The 20068-nt window shown below is 39.3% G+C and overlaps 1 protein-coding gene and 1 pseudogene across 1 annotated transcript in view; both read left to right on the forward strand.

The window, feature by feature from the left end:
- Positions 1-20068, forward strand: part of LOC124384330 (guanine nucleotide exchange factor VAV3) — a 209123-nt gene that overhangs the window by 89494 nt on the left and 99561 nt on the right. The gene's annotated exons all lie outside the window — the stretch shown is intronic.
- Positions 11298-20068, forward strand: part of LOC124384328 — a 44083-nt pseudogene continuing 35312 nt past the window's right edge.

Consider the following 20068-nt stretch of genomic DNA (forward strand, 5'->3'; position numbering starts at 1 on the left):
CTTTAGAGGTTTGATGAGAAGTGAGAGAAATGGATGTGTGGTTGTAAAAAGAACCACAACATTGCATCCACAAAGGATGAATCCATTGTCATGTTATGTACAATTTCTTATGTGACATTAAACTGTCCAAATAACTTCAGTGGTACAATTTGTGATTTAATGATTTTATATCTTTTATGTCAGAACAAATTTCTATCAGCTTTGAACGCAGATAAATTTTGCAAGAATGTCATTAAATACACTGTTTTTATTTCAGTGGTAAAACCCTTAACTAATCACATCTTAGCCATAACACATCACCATGCTAAACTATCTCCCACAGCAACATCAGAACACACAGCAGTGGATACTTTGGGAATAACAGGAAGAGCAAAACACATGCATGTCAAATTCCAGCTTACTACATTGTCAGTTTGGCCTCCACAGAGCCACAAAATTGTATTGTATGATTCAGTTTATTTGGATTCATGATTTAACAGATTAACACTTAAATCATAGACGTTAACTATGAGATTGAACTGCACCTGTTTTAAATAAACAAAACATTTATCTTGTTTAACGTGCACAGGTTGGAACCAGGATTCTAGTGGCAGTGATGATCAGCTGATGATGCTGCATCTCACACACTGTGACCCAGGTGAGGACCACACAGGTGGAGGAGACAAGAAACATGCTGGTGGAACCTATGAGCATTACAGAGGGGCAGGTGGAGCAGATAAGCATTACAGAGGGGCAGGTGACCATTATTTATTTTAATTTAATTCAAACTTTATTCATATAGCACCTAACAACTACCTGGTACAACCTAGCTGCTTAACAAAGTGCAAAAGGCAATGTGCAAAATAGTAATATAATTAGAGGTAACATAAAAGTAATTAAAAATACTAATCATAAAAGAAAAAAGTAAATAGTAAGAACTAAAACAGAAAAATAAAATTAGCATTAAAACACAACAAATGAAAAAGGCCGTCCCTCATGCCTGGAGTAATGCATTTTTACTTTAATTGAAAAGGTACATGTAACACTCAGTGGTTCCGCACTGGAAGAAAAAGAAACAGGCAAAAGTTCACCAAGCAGAGCTTTCTTTATTTACTTATTTTGTTTTCACCCTGGCGCTTTCCTTTCCAGTGCTCATGCCAGGGTTCACCCACACACTCGCTGTTCGGGACACCTTTACATCTTGACGTTCACCGGCAGTCCTTCGCGGATCGGCATGCGTTCTCTCTTTAGCGACTGCCCAAATTCCCTCGCCAGCCGGCACGCCTTTTCTTAGTGTCCACCCGCGCTTAGTCACTGTTCAGCGATCCTTCCGCTCGTCTCTCTGTTGCTGGCTCAGAGGCACTGATTAGTTTTATCAGCACGTGTTTCTTAGCGTTCGTTCCATCCGGCACTGCGTTTAAACTAATTTTAATAAAAGGGAAAAGTCTTTATTTATTTTATTAAACAATTATCAATAATTTATATTTATTTAATAACAAAAATATCAATTTATTTATGTATTTATTTTTATGTTTAGATTTTTTTAATGCATTAGCATGAGTTTACTGTCGATCTACCGGTACACATTTGTATGAGTGCATGTCTGCTGCATAAAAATATTGATTTTTGAATTTGACTGAACAAAATGTATTATTTATTGATGTATTTATTGAAAAATGCTAATTAATTTTCTATCAGCAGGTTTCATGCAGGTTTAATGAAAGCTGTGCTTCACCTTTTCAACACACACTCCTCACTAGTCTACACATTTCTATCTGCAGACTAACTTGCAGCACATCCTTCCCAGCTCGGTTCCTCTGTCTGGCCAATCGCTACAAATCCTTTTCTCCATCCTGAGTGTCCAACTTCTCCTACCGCTCCTCATATGCCTTTTCCTTTGCTTTTGCCACATCCCTCTATACCTGCTGCTGCATCTCCTTGTACTCCTGCATACCTTTCCTGCACTTCCTCATTTTACCATCATGTCTACTTATACTTCACCCTATACTTCTCCTTCTTCTTAAAATATGTATTTACCCCGGTCATTTTTGTCCTTTTAGCAAAATCTACTACCATCTGCCCTTCCACATTCCTCTCCTTGAAGCTATATCTACCCATCACCTCCTCATCTTCTCTGTTCCTTTACCAACATGCCCATTGAAGTTACTCTCCACCACTTCATCTAACTCACTCAAATTTTTTCTCTTCCATCTCACAGCCCACTTGTGGAACATCGCCACTGATGACATTTATAAACATATATATATATATATATATATATATATATATATATATATATATACATATAAATTATTTTCAGTTATTGCAGATTTGTTTACAAGTAACACTAACTTGTTTATTTTTCAAAGGATAAAAATAGAGTACATTTTAGGCATTTGGCAGACGCCCTTATCCAGAGTGACTTACAACTGAGCAGTTAAGGGTTTAGGGCCTCTTTTTATTTTTCTAATATCCTGCCGGATTGTTCACTTGTGCAGCATGTGTGTTCTGCAGGATTTCACAATTCATACGGGATTCCAGCTGCCACAAAAAGGCAATGGACACATATATATCCTATGTTTGTGTCCATTGCCTTTTATTTGTTTCTTTTCATGGAATTATAAAATCCTGCAGGATTGTTCAGTTGTGGATGTCCAACAAATACTGTCAGTGTGTCCTGCTGATCTTTTGTATTCTAAATCTAAAGTTCGAAAGAATTGCCTGTATATATTTTTGTATATTTTATATTTGATATTAAAGCACAATGTTTACTGGACTCATTATTGTTTTATTTATTTTTTTGTGACAATCTATGAAGCTCTTCTCCTGCATTATAGTTTTAAGGAAAGGTAATCCAGCACCTTGTTTCTGTAAATCTTAAATTCTTAATTAAATTATTTTATCGTTACAATGCTTTAAATTATTGTTTTGTTTTAAATCACTAAAATGTTGTGTATTTGTAACTAAAACAGATGAAAATGTTTCAGGAACTGCTTATATATATATATATATATATATATATATATACAGACAGATTTTTCAGGTAACAAAAAATACTAGTTAGTTCAACTGCAGTGTACTTTCATTAAAAATGTATCTTAAAAATCATTTTGATCAGCAGCAGACTAATTTCTGAGGTAAAATAGTAATTAAATAATTGTATGATTATTGTGCTCTAAGTAACTGTTCTGTTTTAAATCACTAAATTGCTGTGTATTTACACCAACTGATTTCTGAGGTAAAAAAAAGTATACTTCTGAGGTAAAAAGTGTACACCACAGTGTACTTTTTGTCACCTCCGAAATACTGGTCTGATTACTAAGGTATCAAAAAAATAATAATGATTTCTGAGGTAACCAAAAATACTAGCGATTTCTGAGGTAACAACAAATAGTAATGTTTTCTATGGTTTCAAAAAAGTACTCTTCTGAGGTAACATATAAAGTACACCACAGTGTGGCTATATATCTCATCTAAACCAGGCAATATAACTCAATTATCTCGTTTAACTGAGTGTGTTAAGGAAATAAGAGATTGGATGACCCATAACTTTCTACTATTAAATTCTGATAAGACTGAGATTTTGCTCATCGGCCCAAAAACTAGTATACAGAAGCTCCAGCATCTCAACCTGCATTTAGACAGATGTTCTGTAACCACTAATTCAACGGTAAAAGACCTGGGAGTTATTTTAGACAGCGACTTGTCTTTCAAATATCATTTCAACCAAGTAACAAAAACAGCCTTCTTTCACCTTAGAAATATTTCTAAGTTAAGAAACATGTTGTCTATATCCGATGCAGAGAAGCTCGTCCATGCGTTTATGACCTCCAGAATAGACTACTGTAATGCGTTACTAGGTGGATGTCCTGCGTCATTAATAAACAAGCTTCAGTTAGTCCAGAATGCAGCAGCCAGAGTTCTTACAAGGTCAAAAAATATGATCACATAACCCCAATCTTATCGTCCCTACATTGGCTACCTATTAAGTTTCGAATAGACTACAATCTATTACTTCTTACTTATAAAGCACTAAATGGTTTGGCTCCCATGTATCTATCCAGTCTTTTAACACGCTACAATCCGCCACGCTCGAAGTAGATGCTGAACTCACAAACATCCCGAACCATCTAGAGATGTACCAGTGCCATCTGGATCCCACTACATGTGTGGAGTTTGACATTGGACCTCCTGCAGTGTTTAAAGGCTCTGGCATGGAGAAGCTGATGCTGGATTTGTGATGATCACAAATGCTGAGCTTATAAAACTAGGAGCTACTAACATATAGACTGTATAAGACTGCAGATAGAACATTATTCATCATCTTACATTCCAGCACTCATGTGAGTTCTCACTCTCCAGTGTTCTGTATTGTTTAAAGATTTATAATTACACTCTTGATGTCAACCAAATGAGGATGGTTTCCTTTTTTGAGTCTGGTTCCGCTCAAGGTTTCTTCCTCATAACATCTAAGGGAGTTTTTCCTTGCCACAGTCGCCACGGCTGCTCATCAGGGATAAATGCACACCATTCACCTTAACTCTTAAAAATCTGTAAAGCTGCTTTGAGACAATGTCTGTTGTGAAAGGTGCTATAGAAATAAACTTGACTTGACTCATTTCCAGGTCAAGATCTCCAAATAACACTTCATGACTCTCTGCTCTCCCCTTCAGCCACTGCTCGTAACGTTGGGGTAACTATGGACAATGAACTGTCCTTCTTCCCACATGTCGCTAATGTGGCTCATTCTTGTCGATTTCTTTTCTATAACATCCAAAGGATTCAACCATTTCTGTCCACACAGGCTGCCCAGGTGCTTGTTCAGTCTCTTGTCATTTCAAGACTCAACTATTGCAACTCTCTGCTGGCAGGTCTTCCCCTGAACACTATTTGTCCACTGCAAATGATCCAAAACCCAGCTGCACGGCTTGTGTTCAATCAGCCCAAGTTCTCCCACACCACACCACTGCTTCGCTCCCTTCACTGGCTTCCAGTAGCTGCATGTATCAGATTCAAAACAATGATGCTTGCCTACAAGGCCAAAAATGGACCAGCGCCATCTTACCTCAGTGACCTCATCACATCTCGCACTGCACCACGCTGTCTGAGATCCTCCAGCACAGCTCGACTGGTACCACCTTCTCTCAGAATGAGAGGTAAGGACACTTCAAGGGTCTTCTCTGTTCTGGCACCGAGGTGGTAGAATTAACTTTCCCTAGATGTCCGTACAGCAGAGTCCCTGGCTATCTTCAAGCAAAGATTGAAGGCCTACCTCTTCCTGAAACACTTAAATTAGCACTTTCCAAGCTTGTAGCATTCAAGAGTTATATTTATATTAAGTTTGTAATCTTGTGTACAGTGTAGATTTATTCATTACTAGAGACTCAAAGCACTTTTGTACGTCGCTCTGGATAAGGGCGTCTCCTAAATGCTGCAAATGTAAATGTAATGTAAATGTTGACTTGACTCTTCTACATCCACTCCACCCTGCCTGCACTCTTTTCTTTACTTCTATAACACACTCTCCATTACTTAGGTAACAAAAAAAAAACCTAATGATTTCTGTGGTATAAAAAAAATACTAGTGAGTTCTGAGGTAACAACAAATAGTAATGTTTTGTATGGTATCAAAAAAGTAGGCGTCTGAGGTAACAAAAAAATACACCACAGTGTGCTACACCACAAGTACACCACAGTGTAATAATCACTATTTTGCTGTGTATTTACAGTGCCCTCCACAATTATTGGCACCCCTGTTTAAGATGTGGTCGTGGACTTCTAAAAATTCTCCTTTTTTTTAAAACAACATAGAACCCAAATGCAAAAAAAGAGAAAAATCCAACCTTTCATTTAAGTACATTACTTTGGTGGTAAAAAAATCACACATTTAGAAAAAATAAAAAACTTGAAATCATGTGTGCCACAATTATTGGCACCCCTAACAATTCCTCTGAAAAGGGAGGACCTTGAGTTTGTGACTGCTGAACCACTTTTGTGTAGATTTTGCCACATGTTTTGGATCATTATCCTGCTGAAAGACCCAATGACGACCCATCTTCAGTTTTCTGGCAGAGGCCATCAGGTTTTTATTTAAAATATCCTGGTACTTCAAAGCGTTCATAATGCCATGCACCCTAACAAGGTTCCCAGGGCCTTTGGAAGAGAAACAGGCCCACAGCATCACAGATCCTCCACCATACTTCACGGTGGGCATGAGGTGCTTTTCGGCATACTCATCTTTTGTTTCGCCAGACCCACTTAGAGTGTTTGTTGCCAAAAGCTCAATCTTAGTCTCATCTGACCAAAGCACACGATCCCAGTTGAAGTCCCAGTACCGCTTAGCAAACTCCAGGCGTTTCGTTTGTGAGTGTTAGTGAGAAAAGGCTTTTTCCTTGCATGCCTCCCAAACAGCTTGTTGGCATGTAGAGGCGTCTGATGGTTGTTTTGGAGACTCTGTGACCCCAAGATGCCACTCTTTGATGCAATTCTGTGACGGTGAGCTTGGGAAATTTTTTTACTTCTCTTACCATCCTCCTCACTGTGCGTTGTGGCAAGATAAACTTGGGACCTCTTCCAGCCTTGTTTGTCACTGTTCCAGTTGTTTTAAACTTCTTAATGATTCCTCTGACTGTAGATACCGGCAAGTTAAGGCGGTGGCTATTTTCTTGTAGCCATTGCCTGACTTATGAAGGTCGACACACATCTGCCTTACTTGAATGGTGTGTTCTCTTGTCTTTGCCATGTTGACAAATGGGTAAGAGAATTAGGCCTCTGTGTCACGTCATATTTATACCCCAGGAAACAGGAAATCATGAATTACTAATTAAAAGTCCCTAGATACCCTGACCAACCTTAGCAACTACAGAAAAATATATAAAAAAAATAAATAAATTAAATTTTTCAGAGGAATTGTTAGGGGTGCCAATAATTGTGGCACACATGATTTCAAGTTTTTTTTTTCTAAATGTATGATTTTTTACCACCAAAGTTATGTACTTAAATGAAAGGTTGGATTTTCTCTTTTTTGCATTTGGGTTCTATGTTGTTTTAAAAAAAAGGAGAATTTTTAGAAGTCCACGACCACATCTTAAACAGGGGTGCCAATAATTGTGGAGGGCACTGTATATTACAAAATTTTTGAAAGTGCTTTTATTATATATATATATATATATATATATATATATATATATATATATATATATATAAAATAGTATTAATTTCTAAGGTATACTTCTGATGCAAGAAAAAAAGTACACTACAGTGTCTAAGGACACATGTGTAAACTGCAGTGTACTATTTTTGTAACATCATAAATCTTTACCTTTTTTTGGTAAACTCAGTAATCATCAACATTTTTTATACCGCAGAACTTACCAGTATTTTTGTGTTACTACAGAAATGGTAAAAAAAAAAAGAAAAAATTGCACAAAACATAAAAAAAAAAAAAAATATATTGAATTTATGATTTCTGAGGTAACAAAAAATAGTAGTGATTTCCGGGGAAACAAAAAAATTTTTTTTTGTTATAGTGCTCTAAATTACTGTTCTGTTTTAAATCACTAAATTGCTGTGTATTTATATTACTAAGGTTTTTTTTTTTATATATATATATATATGACTGAATTCCGATGTAAAAAATAAAATAATTATAATAATGATTGCTGAGGTAACAAGTGTTAACAAGAGGTAAAAAAAAACAAGTCTACACTGCACTTTTTTTTTTACATCATAGATCATTACCTCTTTCTTTTTTTTTACCTTAGAAATCATTAACATTTTCTTGTTACCAGACTGATTGACGAAGTAAAAATGTAAAAGTAATGATTTCTGAGGTAACAAAAAACAAAACAAAATACTGCAGTATACCTTTTAGTGACCTTAGATATCAATACTATTTTTTACCTCAGAAATTAGTCTGGTGCTGATCAAAAGGATTTCTGAGAAATAATTTTGATTAGCACTGAAGAGATTTCTTACGTAACAATGTAGACTGCCGTGTACTTTTTTGTTGCCCCAGAAATCAGTACTGTTTTACTGTTACCTCAAAAATCATTTTGAAGTCTGATTACAGTGGCAACGAATAGTAATTAAATATAAATTTGTTATAGTGCTCCAAATTGCTAATATACTAATTATTAACAAAGAAATGCTGCGTATTTATAACAGTAAAACATGAAAATTATTCAGAAAATGTTTGTCTACACTACAGTGTACTTTTTTGTTCTCCAAGACCATAAAATTTCCCAGTGAAACAATCCGACCTGAAGGGTAATCGTAGGTGTACAGTATTTTACCCACCCTAGAGGGTGTTCCTTGGATAGTTTGGACGGCCAGTTCTCTGGGCTCCTTCTCCTGGCATAGCTGGAGACTGTCTAGGCACGCCTGGGAGATGAAGGTTCCTGGCGTAGCTGGAGTCGACTAGGGTGGAGACGGAAGTGGAGAGAGCATGGGTTATGAGGGTCACCAAAAGCTTAGATAAGTGTGAGATGTCTGTGGAGAACTCACTGTTGCTCACCTCAGGATGTGGGGGTCGGACTGCATTGAAAAATTTGATGACCCTGACTACCACAGTACAGACAGGCTCCGGCCACCAGGCTTCATTCTCTCTCCTTTTTGGACAGTCTCTGCAAGCCCACCTGCATGGGTTCAGGATCCGGAGCCGAAGGAGAGGCAGGAGCGAGGGGGGAGGTCGGTTCCAGTGCTCGACAGGTGCTGAGGTGTTGGGAGACGCGGATGGAATGCTGTATGAATGCCTCCAATTCCATTGTGTCATCACAGGTAGCTATGCCAAAACGGATTTCCGGGTTTAATCCATGCCGGTAAGCTCCCAGGAGTGGCCACTGATCCATAGGTAACGCTGTTTGATTTTTTCTGTGTATAAGGTCCGTTCTTCTGTCAGGGTTCGGAGAAACGAGGCCGAAAACCGAAGTAACAAAAGGCAAGGTTTTAATTAGGCACCCAAAAACACCATACACTTTGGTATAATCCAAAAGTACCGTGAAAGTCCATGTAATCCGATAATACCTCTGGAAAGGTAAAGTCCACTGAATCTCGGATCATCCGAGAAAGGTAAAGTTCCTGCAAACTTAAATAATCTAACAGGGTTAGTCCTAGAATGTTCTTCTTAGTGATCTAGTAGAACAGACGACGACTTTGGGAAGAGAAGGCGCTTATATTGGGCCGAGTGGTGATAAGCGTCAAGTGCCAGTACTTAGTGTTATGCGGCAGAAAACGGAGGCGAAAGCCGGAGTTTAAAGAAAAGACAGTTTATTCTCACACAAACAAAGTCAAAGTAAATCCCAGCCAATGCGAGAAAGCAGTCCGAGTAACGGGAATCCGTGAAAGGTGAGGAGTAATCAGAACCGCGGTATTCCGGGAAAGTAGTTCCGTAGGGGAAGCATATGGTAACGAACATAACACAAACAATAACAGACCCGGAATGTGAGTGAAGGAAGGGTTTAAATAGGCGGTGTGATGAGCGAATGAGTCTCAGGTGTTCTCAATGAAGCCCGATTGCGAGGAGCTTTGTGCGGGCAGGGCACGCACGAGAGCAGAAGTGGGGTGCTTCGAGGAATGCCGAGGTTTGACAGCCAAAGGGGGCATGGCAGGTGGATCCCTCACAGTAGTGGAGTGTACTTCAGAAACCATTTTGAGGTAAATAAGTAGTGCTTTCTAACAATAAACAAACAAAAAATAATATAAAAATTATATTTATTTTATTGTTTTATTATTTATTATATTCAATATATAAATATTATTTTTTTACCTAAAAAATCATTTTGATCAGATCCTGGCTGATTTCTGAGGGAAAAAAAAAAAGTAATGATTTTCATTCATTGTACCACTGCAGCTGGAGAACAAGACAAAACCTGTTACAATTTGTCATGTTTGTAACTATTTTCAGCCTTACCATCTGTTTAAAGGCCTAATTCAACTAAAAAGTAAAAAGTAACTATAAAATCTAACCCACTGTTTAGTTCAATATTTAATTATTCTAACAAATGGACTACAAAATACAAGCTACAAGTTGATGCATGTTTATCTGTCATTGCTGTTCTCAAGCCCCCCTAACTGAAGTATTAAAAACACAAGCAGTAATTAAGCAGTAACTGTTACTGGTTCTCAAAAATCAGCAAAAACAAAACAGTGCCCAGTTGCAGAGTGATGAAATTCCATATATCAGCAGATACGTCATTCCTTTGTCCAATTTGTCTGATCTAGAAAGGCTTGAGAATCAAACTAAAGGATCAGCAAGCCAGAAAAATGGAATGAAATGAAATGAAATCAAGTCAAATAAAATTAAATCAAATTTTATTTATCACATACACATTTGTGCAAAAAACGATATGTAGTGAAATGTTTTTTATGACTATCCAATACTGAAGAATATACATGTAAATAGAAATAAAAATAGAATAAAAAATAAATCAAATAAAAATATTAAGTATAAAAGTATAAACTATAAACTATAAAGTATATAAGCTAAGTATAAAAACACAAGGAAAGGAAAGACGAATATAAAATAGATAAAGATTAAGCAAAAATTGAATGAAATTGGTAAGTTAAAGTCTTTTTAAGTTTTTTTTTTACAACATTTATCTTGTAATTTATTTATGATATTTTAACTTAAACTGCAAAATATTTTATTCAAACTGCAAAAGCTTTTGACTGTTTAAATAAAACTGAACTGAAATGGTGCAAACCAAACAGTGGCATTTTATACAGTGGTAAAGTAAGTCATTTGGTTTTATATATAAATATATTCAAAAATATATTTAGAGGCTGCTATGCATCTGTGGTATAAGAGAATATATATATATAATATTATATTTGTAATAATATGGATGTTTAAGGTATTTTAAAAGGCAGTGTTGGTAAATGATCAGCTGCTGCTCTGGGCAGGCATCCGGCATACAGCAAACGAAAGCGGGCCAAGGGGAAATCCCACGGCAGATAAGAATCCAGTAGCGGTAAGAAAAAAATCGGCAGCTGGCAGCAGCAACAATCTACTGTTGACAATCCAGGAGCCAGTTACTGTCAGGCGGAGGGTAGACGGAACCTGACACCTGGTGACAGCTGCTGATTTTTCTCTGACCCGCTGCTCATTTCTCCTGCTGCAGCCTGCTGTATTTCATATACATGTGGAATGACAGACTGAGTGTCCAATAAACTGTAAGTATTATATTTGTGTGTGTGTGTGTGTGTGTGTGTGTGTGTGTGTGTGTGTGTGTGTGTGTGCCCTGACTCCACCTCCTGAATTCCTGCTCTTTGGAATAAATAAGTCAAAAAGAAAGTAAAAACGTCATTTTATGAAGAAAGGAATTAAAACATTTCCAGGAGAAAAACACAGTAAGTATGTAAATCTAAAGCTAGAAGATGTGAATGTTATGAATCTACACTGGATGAAGAACAGTTCAGGTGATTTTTCCTGAAGTTTGATCTTCCACAGTTTACTGTAGGACTTGATTTGCTGGAAGTGAACCGTTAGATGATCCAGGATTAGATGGAACACACCCCATGTTGGAGTGAAGTAAATATGTGTCCTGCAGTGTTTCTCTCTTTAAGGATCTTTATTTCAAACTCTCCTCCTTTTTCCCAAATGAAGCTCTGGAGCGTGAAAGTGTTTTATTGGGGAAAATCGCGATTTCATTGCAGATCGTGTATAAATGGGCTGCTGTTTATGTTTCATCAATATATTAATGATTATTTATGGATTTCTAATTGTAAGTTCGTTTTTACATTGTTAAGGTGAGGCCTTGTCCTTTTTCCCCCCTTTTTGTGATAGTTTTACATATTTTTAAATATTAATTGAATAATAAGAAGAAGAAGAAGAAGAGGAAGTTTTTTACTCATTTGTTTGACCCAGTTCTCTCTCTCTCTCTCTTTTTCTCTCTCTCTCTCTCTCTCTCTCTCTCTCTCTCTCTTTTTCTCTCTCTCTCTGAGTGCATGCTGGAAGTGAGTGAGTGAGTGGATTGTGTGTGTGAGTGAGAACGCTCTTGAGATTAAGCTTAATATTTTTCTTTTTCACACTTTTCTATACACTATTTCTAAATCTTTTTATTTTTATTATAAGTTGTTTGTGGTTGAGTGATTTACTTTGGGTATATTTTAGTCTATACAGTGAGGAAACGCCGTCAGTTGGCGTCTGCTGGTCGACTCACAGTTCAGAGTAACTTTCCCGCAGGCATGGGGTTAAACTCACGGTGTCTGCTCCTCAAATGAACAGCACAGTGGTAATCTTCTTCCCTAGATAAAGATTCCTTAGATAAAGTGTATAGTGTGATACCAAGTAAAGATGTCATTTAAAACTCTTTTACCTCTGTTATGCCTTTAACACAACCTGCTAGAAAGATCATTCTGTCAAACACCCACCTTTTTATTAAAGATGCTGATTGCAGAATTGTCTAGATATGGTAAAATAATGTCACAAATGAAAAACATACCACAGGAACTCCACTTTTCAGAATAAATAAAAAGCACTTGTATCAAATATAATTCATAACCTTTTTAATTATACAAAATCAAATCACAATCAGAAGTGAATGAAACAAACTACTTTGCAGAAAGAATAGTTAATTTGTTCAGTTGTATTTTTATGCTTAAATCGTCTTTATTTAGTAAATTCAACAGAATAATTTCTTAGAAATTCGAAAGATTAAATATGAAGTAGGCTATTATGTTAATGTAAACATCATCAGAATTTATTAGATATACAGACAGTTTATGTACTTTTTTGAAATAATAAACAATCTGCGATTGATGTTTTTATTTACAAACATTTCCTTTTCTTTTAAGGCAAATGGTTAGTTCCATATTTTCACTAATAGCTACTATGTTTCTTCTTACCTTTTTGGTTTCTTCCACCAGAAAAATTATTTGCTCTTTAAGTGAAGTGTCAGTGTGGTTGCATGGATGCTCTGGGACATGATTGACTTCTCCACACTTTACTTTCTTCAGAGTGAAACTCCGACCACATGCAGCTTTTTGCTTCCTGTTTACAGTAACTCCATTACAACCTGTCTCCAGCAACTATGCTCTATAATTGTTTAGCTTGTTCTTTATGCTGATGACCCATCCCTCATAACCCTTTAAGCTCCTTAAGGTAGGGATATTGGAGATCAGTGCAGATGCAATGATTTACATTTCCTGATTGTCAGCATATGCCGTTATCTCAAAAACTGCACAATTTTGCCAAAGATTTAAATTTTCATGTCTCGAGCCACATCAATGCAAATTTTTGTTTTTTCATATGCTTCAATTCCTCGGCATAGTTTCAGCTCAACATCAAATGACAGAGTTGGTATGAGGAATGGCATGGGCTATTCTGAGGTAGTGCTCAAATAGCTTTGAACAGAAACTCGGGGGCTGTGAAGGGATTCTTCAGAGGAGTTGAGACTAGAATCATGTGATGAAGGGCTGTTCATTTCATTGTGATGTGATGACTTGTGCCACTGAATATGCAAGACTGCTCTTTCACTGGGCAGTTCTGAGATCAGACAGGTTGCAGAGTGCTCTGATTCAGGCACTTCAGGAAGCTGGACTTGCTGGGCTTCAGTGGAGGAAATGACAACTCGCAGTAATAAAGCCTGTAAGTCAAGCAGAAGCCAGTGTTAATTATTTAATTTAAATGATAAATAAATGAACAAATAAATGTAGTACATACCACTGTAGGGTACGTTTAATGCTCCAAATAGGTTTTCAAGGTCACAAACACATTCTCTCCAAAACTGTATGTGATCAATGGGTAATAGTCATTTAAGGCTGCAGAATCCAGGACAACCATGTCAGTGTAGTTGCTTTCAACAAGCTCATACGATCTTTCATTTTTTATATACGAGGCAGAGAGTCTTTTCAATATAAAGAACTCTTTGTCAAATCAGGGCAACATGCTTTTATTCTTGTAGAACTCAGGCTGTCCTTTGCAGTGTCCTGCAGAAATGATCATGTTTTTAGCATAACATGCAAAAAAACAGCTTTGGACAATGACACAGTGTGCAAATGTGGGAACTTAGTTTTGTACAGCACGTCTCAGTGTTGCATCCAACAATGATATGCTAACACAACCACTTTTCCAACATGCAAGTCTGTTTTTAAAAGGCTTGTGCATCCAAATGGTAGGCAATCATTTGCTAGTATTTAATGAAAAGCATTTTTTAATGTTTTGATCATCATGCACAACCTTCTTAAAGAAAGAGTTCTCAGACTTAAATCGCATAGTCCACAAAGGTCCTGGTGGTGTTCGATAAAGTGATGCTTTGGCTTTAATCTAAAGTCTGGAAAAGTATAAGTAAGAAGCAAATGGTGGTCAACCAGATTAAATGCCAATCGATGATCAATAGTTCCCCATTCGGGAACTTGAGCTGCGTCGCAACACTTTGGGAACGCCCCGCATTGTCCACGCTCTGACCCACATTTATGAGTTAAGCCACATTCAATATGGCACTGGGATAAATTGGAGATGAGAAAACAATCAAATTGTAGCAGGGAAACCCAGTGCACTAGTGCGATTACGACCCACTCAGAGCGGCTGGGGCATTGCTCTGCAGCCGACGACACCTCGTGAGAGGTGGTGGAACAACCCCATCCGCAACGAACTTTCGGGTGGAAAGATGGGGAGCGAACTGCTGGAGGGAGCACATCTTGTGGCAGCGGAGAAGCGTACTGCGGCCGTCGACACCTCCTGAGAGGCAGCGGGCCTCCCCTATTTGTACTGAGAGTCTGGGCGGAAGTGGAGGGAGACACTAGCTGGAGGGGGGCCGTGATCTGAAGCACATTTTGTGGCAGAGGCAACGGCCTGGCCTCCCGGTGGTGCGGGGGAGGGACAGGCACCGTAGCGTGAGGTGTACGCCGCCCCCCCCCCAAACGTAGACCACCATGATCTACGCACTACAGCCCGTTTGTTGGAGGCGAGGGTGACCCTCAGGTCAGCCTGCTCCTTTTTGGGCTTAGGGCGTCGCCGGGGGCCCTTAGGCCCTGCCCGTCGAGATAGGGTGGCAACGCTCTGTTTCTGGGCCTCGCGGTGCCTGGAATGACCTGGCTGGGGCTGCCGCCGAACAGCCCCACGAGATCGGTGAGGGAGGTACTGCTGAAACGCAGCCGACTGCTTTTTAGACTCCTGGAACCTGTTCACGACCGCCGTCACCGCATCGCCAAACAGTCCAGGACAAGCCATCGGTGCGTTTAACAGCACAGCTCGATCTTTATCTGGGAGGTCAGATAAGGTGAGCCACAGATGCCTTTCTGTGGCTACCAGGGCCGCCATGGACCGACCAACGGCCCGAGCTAAGTCCCTCATCCAAATCACATAGCAGGTCAGCCTGGTATGCCTGCAACACACCCATGGTGTGGAGGCAATCCGCAGCCTGGCCTGTTGCCACGTAAGCCTTCCCTACTAAGGCTGATGTTGCACACAACGGCTTAGTAGGGAACACCGGGCTTTTAGTGACGACGCTACGCTAGGGAGAGGTAGCTAGCTAGCGTCTCCTCTACACGCGGCATCGCCCAGTAGCCGCACTTCTTAGCTCCAACCACGTCTGCGGAAAGCGAGGAGTGCCGAGAAAAAATATGCGCGGCATACGGGGTCTCCTGGACACCTCTGCAAAACAGGACGCAGAAAACGCTCATCCAGCTTACTGGGTGCACGCTGCTTCTGCCTTTCCACCGGCCAAGCTAGATTCAGCTTGGACATGGCTCATGTTACGACCTCAAGGAGCTCCTCATACAGCACAGGCTGCGAGGAGTCCACGGGCTTGCTAGCATCCATCACCTTATCCTCCTCGAAAGGAGAGGCATGTAACACCACGCTGCTCGCGCCGGGAGAAGAAGCAGCGATTGGGCCTGCTTCCCCGAAAGAGCAGGTGCTCGATTCAGCAGGAGAGGCTGGAGAGGACTCGTCTGACTCCAAACCTGCTGCTAAATCGGCCTGCCAACCCCCACGAGCCTTGGCAAGAGCGGGACCGGAGACGCGAGGGAGAGAGCTTTTCCTCGAAGAGTGCTCTCCGGGAGCGAAGCGTGCGCATAGCCATCCGGCCACAATGCAGGCAATTGTCTCCCTCGAGAGCCAATTGCGCATGCTCCACTCCCAGGCAAACAACGCACCAATCGTGCGTATCCTTCCCCGTAATGAAACAGGGACACAGATGAACACATTCACGGAATTTTTGCTTGCTAGCCATCACTCGATCAGAAAAACACACCGAACACATCGCTTACCTGAACAAGCAAAAGCTAGTGTTGCTACCATCTCGCAGCCATTTGTAGCTTTCTGGTTTACGCAACGTCACCTGCCGATGACCTCACTACTCACCTATTGGTCAGATTTCACATGTGGTTCGTAACGTTCCCAAAACGTTACGACGCAGCTCAAGTTCCTGAAGGGGAACTCCCTTTACAGTTTTATATGATTTTATAGGTTTGACTGCCCATTTGTTTTTATAAGAAAAATGCTTGTGTAAGTGTTTGTGTGTGTGTGTGTGTGTGTGTGTGTGTGTGTGTGTGTGTGTGTGTGTGTGTATTGTTGGGATTGGAATGGCCTGGCATCAATATAAATGGTCATTACTGTAAAACAATAGCTTGTCTGGCTACCTGGTCATCAATATGAATGCCAAATCAATATCAATATCCAAACATGTAGAACAAAAGCCTTTAATGGTTAGCAGTTCATTAAATTGGAAACTGTATGAATAGAGAATGAATGACCACCTGAGTTTAGCAGGTGTCTCTCAAACAGGGGAGGGAGAAAAGGATCAGACATAGTCTCAGATGAATGTTTGTAGGAATCTTATTTGTTATGAAAATCTTCATAAAATGTGAAATATAAACTCATACATGTGTCTTTCAACCCAGTACTTTTCTGGATTTCTCCAGGACTGATTTCATGTATTTGTATACAAAAAAAAATAATGTTCAATGCAGGAAATGCATCTTTGCAATGCAACAATAAATAATTGACAGTAAAGCTCAAAGTGTCTTCTTTCCACATATTGTGTATGTAGCACATTTTTATCAGGAACTGTTAACATTTATAGTTAGGTAGGGCATTTCAGCTGTGAGTCCTAAAATGTGGGCTGGGTGGGGCGGGGCGGACCAGACAAGACTCAGATAAATGTTTGTAGGAATCTCATTTTTCATGATATCTTCATTTAATTTAAAATATAAACTCATGAGGCATGTGGCATTACATTTTCTGGATTGCTCCAGTACTGATTTAATGTTTTTAAATATGAAGAAAATAGTAATTCAATTCAGGAAATGTATATTCATGGTACTTTATCATCTATAACCTTATATAACTTATTATCTTTTTGATATTCTCAAAAAGATAAGTTATAGAAAGCTCAAAGTGTCTTCTTTACAAAGATATTCAAATGTGTATGTAGCCCACTTTTATAAGAAACTGTAACATTTAAATAGGTAGGGCATTTTCAGCTGTGAATCCCAAAAGCTGTGGCGAAGACTAATAGGTTAATAAAGTCTGTTGAAAAATCAAAGTAGTTTCTCTCTCTCTCTCTCTCTTTCTCTCTCTCTCTTTCTCTGTAGGTGTACAGGTTCCTCTGTAGCAGTAGAAATGTCCTCCAGAATAAGCGACTCTGTGAAACAGGACATAAAGAAAGATGAGAGGTGAGTGAAGGTTGTGACTCTGTGAAAAATAGAAATGTTCTCACATTCAGCAACACTAAACAGATCAGACTCTGATGTGTATCTGTGAAAAGTGACGAGTGAAGAGTTGAATTCAGCAGTTTTTTCTCCAGATGTTCAAAACCAGCTGATGAATAGTGACATTAAGCTACTGAGCAACACGTCTAACCCCAAGTTGTCCCTGTAGCTGGATAAAGTATGAAGGTTAAAGAATGGGATCAGTGTTAATAAGAACATCATCAGATTTTAACTCCAGTTTCATTATTCAGTGTTGCTGCAGAACAGTAATAATGATGCAGTGGTTGTGTGTGTTTAGTCTGATTCAGGGTAAGAGATCAGACTCACCTGAACCCAGCTGTGTGTCCATGAAGAGTGACTGGTCAATGGATAAGCCAATAAACTATAAAGACACAGACTGTACTACTGATCTGAGGTGAGGATAAAGTTGTTGTATTCGGGGGCATTGGGATAATTGTAATAATTATGCTTAATTCAGCACAAAGACTACATTACCCATCAGCCCCTGCACATCACGTGGCCTGTAACACCGAACGCTCACACACATTCTGTGTTATCACTGATTATCAGCTGTACTTAAGTTCTGTTTGTTATGTATCTCATTGTATTGTGTCTGTGCCTTTGAATGTTCCACAGTGTTGTCTATAGTTTATGGTTTGTTGTATAGCAGATGTTTGTTTTTTGCTTCACAGGTTTATGTGTTTGTTACTTTTTGCTCATTTAAATAAAATCTGCACTCGCATCTGCCATTTCTCAATTACCTAAAAGTATTTCTTTAATTAAATTGAACATCAAACACAAGGAAGTGTAATTAAGCTTCAGGTCATTATCACCATAAAGAGATGGCAAGATTTATTAAAAGCTCCAAAACTAACCTTAAACTTTAAGAAGACATTGGTTATAAAACACTCAGCATAAATCTGAACGATCATTTTTCAGCATAATACAGTGGAACCCGGTTATCTCGCCCTCGGTTACCTCGACAACCCTATTAAGTCAACGTTTTTGAAGTGGAACCGCCAAATTCTCGCTTTTTCTAAGCATTTTTTATCGGTTATGTCGACCTTTTTTATGTCGTGGAACCCTGATATCTCGAGCACAGGGGGGAAAAAATTGAAATTTGAACATCAGTTATGTCGATCGGCGCTGTGCAGCCGCAGAAGAACTCGCGAAGTGGCGGAAAAATCAAACCTTACAGATACTACAGGTGTTTGTATTGTATACTGGTGAATCTCTGCTGTTAGTAAGTGCACATATGCATTTTTTGTTTTACGAGAGCCGTGCTCCTTACCGGCGCGTGGGCGAGCAGGGTAAGGAGCACGGCTCTCGGTAAGGAGCACGGCTCTCGGTAAGGAGCACGGCTCTCTCGGTAAGGAGCACGGCTCTCGGTAAGGAGCACGGCTCTCTCGGTAAGGAGTTGAAGCCGGAGCTTCAGAGAAAGCGGCCGAGAAAGCACCTGCCACGCCCCTTCGGCCGCTCACGCTTGAGACTTTTCTGTCCTCGCTTTTGGTTTCGGGTTGGTTTTGGATCTTCCGGGTTTTCGGCTTCGCCGTGCCGCGGTCGCGGTATTTTTAATTTCCTATTTTTCCATTCACAAACTCTCTCTCTCTCTCTCTCTCTCTCCTCTCTCTCTCTCTCTCTCTCTCTCTCTCTCTCGGCTTATCTCCCCTCGGCATCGCGGACGAAGTTTTTCGGACACTTTGCTTTGTGTGTTTGTGTGGATTACTTCAGCCTGATGGTCATAAGTTTTCAGAAACTTAGTTACTGTTTATTTTCTTTTTTTCCACATGTGGACTAAATGTGAGACGGCACTGTGCAGCCGCTGTTTTTTTTTTTTTTGAGCGATCTGTGTGTTTATAATGTTGGAGAATATAATAAAGGTTTGTATGGAGAATGGACGGTGGTTTGTATTGTATACTGGTAAATCTCTGCTGTTAGTAGGTGCACTTATGCCTTTTGTTGTTAACAAACGTATGTACATTTTTAAAGCATGCCTTCATCAAACAAATCACGGCAACGCTGTTGTGTAAAAAACCCTCCAAAAACACGTGCATGCACATTCTCATTTATTAACGCACATCATGTACATAAAGAAATTTCAAGCACGTTAATATACTGCCGCCATTTAGATTTTCGTTTATCTCGATCATCGGTTACCTCGATGCTTTTTGGCGACCCCCTAGGACATCGACATAACCGGGTTCCACTGTAATTCTTTTTCACCATTGCATTCTATTGGAAGACTTGGAATATTACACATAAGCTCCATAGACTTTATTGTACTTTTGTATTCTCATGAATTAACATTCAGAGAACTTCCATTATTCTACTCATACTTATGAACCAATGTATATATTTAAATGTAGAAGACCATTAGCACTGCTGTTGCTGTTGCTGGATGACAGACTGCACACATCCTTAAAGTTTACATGTC

The sequence above is a fragment of the Silurus meridionalis genome, chromosome 4 (genome assembly GCF_014805685.1).
Source record: "Silurus meridionalis isolate SWU-2019-XX chromosome 4, ASM1480568v1, whole genome shotgun sequence".
NCBI classification, from domain to species: domain Eukaryota; kingdom Metazoa; phylum Chordata; class Actinopteri; order Siluriformes; family Siluridae; genus Silurus; species Silurus meridionalis.